The sequence below is a fragment of the Arachis hypogaea genome, chromosome 4 (assembly GCF_003086295.3).
Source record: "Arachis hypogaea cultivar Tifrunner chromosome 4, arahy.Tifrunner.gnm2.J5K5, whole genome shotgun sequence".
Taxonomy (NCBI): Eukaryota; Viridiplantae; Streptophyta; class Magnoliopsida; order Fabales; family Fabaceae; genus Arachis; species Arachis hypogaea.
This window is the reverse complement of record NC_092039.1, coordinates 94,808,749-94,813,560: the sequence shown is the minus strand read 5'-3', so window position 1 is coordinate 94,813,560 and position 4,812 is coordinate 94,808,749. Positions and strand designations below refer to the sequence as shown.

Genomic DNA, 4,812 nt, shown 5'->3' with positions numbered 1-4,812 from the left:
AATTTCTTTATTTTTTGTGTACTTATCTGATTTGTAGAATTGTTGTACATAGAAGTAAACCAGTTTTCAATTTTGATTATTTGTGAGCAAAGTTTGTGAAATAAAGAGTGAAAAAGCTAGAAATATTCTTTCGTTACAATCCCATCCCAACTCCTTCGTTCTACCAAAAGTATCCCTTTTTAATTATAATCACTTTCTTTTCGATAGTTTGCTATATCATACTAATAATATTTGTTAATTTTTGCAGAAGAAAGTGTCGGGCTTCATTTCCAAGTGTTTGGTACCCACTAGCATCTTTAAAGGAATATGGATATGAATTGTATTGTTCAAAGGAGGTCTTTGTCACCAATCATTTAAAGTAAGCTCACTTATGTTCTTTCCCTTATAGTATTATTTTGTTACAAAAGAATAGTGGATTAAATGATATATCAAAATGGATACAGCATATCTCAATTGCAGGTCTTTCTTTGGGACAATCCTAAAATACACCAATAAAAAATCGAGTATTCCAATAAATATATAATCTTTTAATTTCTGTTTTTTTTTTGGAAATTGACACTTATTTTATTTTTTCAATACGTTAATTGTAAAAAAAATACAACTTTTTTCTATCAGTATAGTAATTACATATATTGAACTTTTATATAATAAAAAAGTGATTAATTTATATGTAACTATCAATTTTATTATTAAAATACTATAGATTTTAAATGAATTGAAAATGTTATATGCATTTAACACATTTCTCCTATTTCAATATCACTTAAAAATAATTATGTATCTTCATATAAATTATTATATACACGTTTATAAGTCATGTTTTGAAACTCAACTTATAAGTCTTAAAAATACAGATTTTTTATTGACTTTCATATGTCTACTTTCAAATGGCGGAAAATAGTCAGACAGAGTCTAATATATTTAATATAATAAATACTCTGCTGGATAATTAATGCAACACTAAGATAAGTTGTAAACCACATCCAAATAGAATAAGTGAGGAGAATACACATGGTTCTCAACTATTTGGGCAACCCTGCAATGTAAATAATTCTGTCCTATTGTTTGACGCTCAAATAACCCAAAGTAAGCTAGAAAGTAGATCATTTTCAATCAGTATAATATTTAGAAACCTTCAATTTTAATAAAATTACACAAAATTGTCTCATGCACGAAAATGCATTTATATGGTTAACTTCTAATTGTATTTTGCACAACTATTAGTAATCTTTTCTCATCAACATCAATTATAAAGAATCATATCAATCAAAGATTGCAGCCATTAAGAATAGGAAAGTATATCAACTCTTCACAAAGCACTTTAGCAAATAATTCTGCTTCTCATCAAGTTTCTATCAACAATTGCGGTAATTATTAATCAATTGATTCATCTTTTTCTCTATAATTATTAATTCAGTAGCCTATTTTATTTTCCTCAAACATTTCATGTATTCAAAGATCCGTTTCTCATTTTGAATACATATTGTTGATATATATGACCTATATTTTTTAGATATCAATGCTACCCCGCATGTAGAAAAGATTTGTTTACAACCTAGAAATATTGACAACTAAAGATGAACTCTTGAAAATTCAGTTGAGAGTATATTTAGTGCTCGATTTGAAGGTCCGTTCGTTATTGATATATTTTCATAACATTACAGGAGATGATGAATTCCATGAATGTTACTTTTAAAAAGAGTACATTGGAGGTAATTTTTCATTATAAATAAATAATAAAATTAGATCTTTTAAGTTTTTCCCTTTAATATTCATATATTTGTTTGTTCTTATCTGTAGAAACCAACATCTTGCTTCTCTCTGTGTCATGTTTATTAGGCTGTTTCTTCTTTTTATTGATTTTATACTATTTACATGGAATTTTATTTATGTTATTGGTGCAATATTAATAATTTTAGATGTTAGGTATTAAAAAACATGAACCTTTTGTGCATCTTGCAGGTAATCCTAATCGTGTATCAAAGTGGTTTTTATATTCTTTCTCGGATAATAGATTATAACAAGGTAAAGGTCTCAACTCTCAAGATGTTGTCCAGGATTGCCTTTAATAATAGCAATACTTGCTGTGAGGAATTGGAGTAGAAGAGAAAGCATGGGAAGTTACCAGTCATCATGGTTGCTATTAAGCCACATTAAATATTAATGATCTTGAATAGACTTAATTTTTGTTTGAGCAAACAATTCAGGCTATGCTTGGAAACAAGAATAAATTTTGATGCATATCCAGTAGGATATATACAAGACTGTATCATTGTATTGCTAACTTGAATGTTTTACTAAATTAATGCTAAATCTTAAATGCAATTACATTATTCATGTAGTGAGTTTTATATACTTAAAAAAGGTTATGTTGTTATAAATAAGATTATACTTAAATTGTCTACTTCTGTTTGATGGCTTATTTTAAAAGAATTTATACGGTTTCAAATTTTGTAATTGTCATTTTTATTGATTTTTTTCATTTATTTTGGCTAATATTGGATGTAAAAGTTATTATAAAATTGTGTGTATTGACTTTGTTGTATGTTAAATATGTTACAGTGAAAATTATTGCCTGTAGAATAGATGCATGAATTTAAGTTTTCTAAAAGTAAACAATGATACAGTAAAATGAAAGGATAGTTACATATTTGTACTTATGGAAATATATATTAACAAATACAGAAAAGACAAAAAACATTATTGAAAAATAATATTTTTTCGAAAGCCAAAATTCTCGAGAAAGTCCAAAGAAAAATGTCCTTTTAAAGTCAAGTTATTTAGCTGCTGTGGTAGATGACACAAAGAGTAGTATATAAAAAATGCAATCAAAAGATGAGTTATCTATACGGAAAAGATGTAAATGGATATATATCTTTTTTATTAATAGTTATGATTTCTTTTTATCATTTTTAATTTGAATCTTTTTTTTGATAGTGTATTTCTTTAAGACCATCAAAGTACTTAATCTACTCATAGCCAAAATCTTATTCCAAAAACAATAATGATTGATAATTTGACAATGAAACAATTAAAGCTTTTTCTTTCCTTTTTAATCTAAAAAGGCTATTTTTTGTTTTATATATATATATTTTTATTATAGTTCTATTTAATTATTTTAATTTCATGCAAGTTAGCAATTGCTCAAGATTTCATGATACAAATATAAAGAAGGTATTTTATGCTTTCTATTTTATAATAAAAATTTTCAATAACAACATAATTTATTACTTTTGAATTAGCCACTTTTATTATTATTGATATCTTTTTTAAATGTATCACTCTTTTCTTTTCCAGCTTAAATTATTAATTAGTGTAAAAATAAAAGAGCACTATTGGTGATTAAGAAAATAATATAATATAATTTAATATAGAATAAAGTACTCCTTTAATTTTTAATATTTGGATAAAATAGTAAAAAATTCAGAACATCATTCATATTTTTACATCACTTATGAATAGTAACATAACATAGATCTTTATTTAGTATATTAAACTTTTTTCAAATTCTATTAACAATCTTTCATTTTATGCTGCCTTGGTTAGATTGCTTTCAAATATTTTAAATTTGTGTTAAATTATCATCTTTCTATCCATTTATATTCCAAGTTGATGCAAAAACGGAAAAATATTACTTAACAAAGCAGTGAATATTTATGGTTACTCATATTTTTCTCTAATTTTTTATTACAACATAGATTTAAATGACTGTATCAATTTTTATCATTTTCTTATCTTTTATATTTCTTTTATTTATTGTATTTTTTTATTGTTTACACCATTTTTGGAATTTTATATTTTTAATTAAAAGAGAGTACAGAGTACAATACAACTAAATCATTCCATGGCTCTTTTCTTACTCTATTTAAATCGGTCAAAAGACCATTATATATGTTACATATAATATTAGTATTCAATACAATGTTTTAACCAAAGCAGTTACACCATTTAAACACTACTATTATCAGCGCGTATGCGCGGGACCTCTGCTAGTATGTATATATATATATATATATATGTATGTATGTATGTATGTATGTATGTATGTATGTATGTATGTATGTATGTGTATTTGATGTACTAACTTAAGCAGTGGAGATATTAAGTATCTAAATAAATACATATAACCAAAATAGAGCCCCAAAAGATAAGGATCTTTGCTATCCAGAAGCTTCCAGCATGACTCAGCAAGGTGCCTCACGTCCTGCATCTGAAAACCACAAAATCTGTATGGGGTGAGAATCGGAGGTTCTCAGCATGGTAACAGTACCCACATATCTAACATATAATGTCCTAGGAAAGTTGAAGGCAATCCTAGAACTTTCGACAATAGATTCAAACTTAAAACCAACATTTAAGATCATAAAATAAGGCAAGGTATCAAAAGAGTTCTAACTTATCTCAATTCTCACTTAATCCTTAAAACCATCGCCTTTCCTCCAATCCTCCAAAACTCTGATAGAACCACACAGACAAATAAAACAGATAAAGCAAACATAAGTAGAAAGCAGGTACAGCAAGAAAATCATATAGCAACTAAGTATAGTAATTTCACAAAGGCAATTCCAAATAATGCAAACTCAAACAAGACATACAGCTGCGTATGATGCATGCCTTTCCTACTGACCGTGAGCTCACTTATCGGTTACTTTGGCAGAACCCGACACACCCGGTAGCTAATCCAGATATTGCCTCTCTGACATGCCTCCACACTCTTGGGATATAGTGCCTGTCACACTCATGGCATATAGTGCCCGTCGCATTTCTTGGGACAAAGTGTTCCCACACTCTTGGGATATAGCGCTTGCCACG

General features: G+C 27.4%; 1 long non-coding RNA gene across 1 annotated transcript in view; it reads left to right on the top strand.

The window, feature by feature from the left end:
* LOC140184326 (uncharacterized) overlaps positions 1-1,717 on the top strand; it is a 2,413-nt gene extending 696 nt beyond the window's left edge. Inside the window, exons 3-4 of the long non-coding RNA XR_011880768.1 lie at positions 248-358; positions 1,665-1,717. This is a non-coding gene — a long non-coding RNA (uncharacterized lncRNA). The remainder of the gene's footprint in view (positions 1-247; positions 359-1,664) is intronic.
* The last annotated feature ends 3,095 nt before the right edge of the window (positions 1,718-4,812 follow it).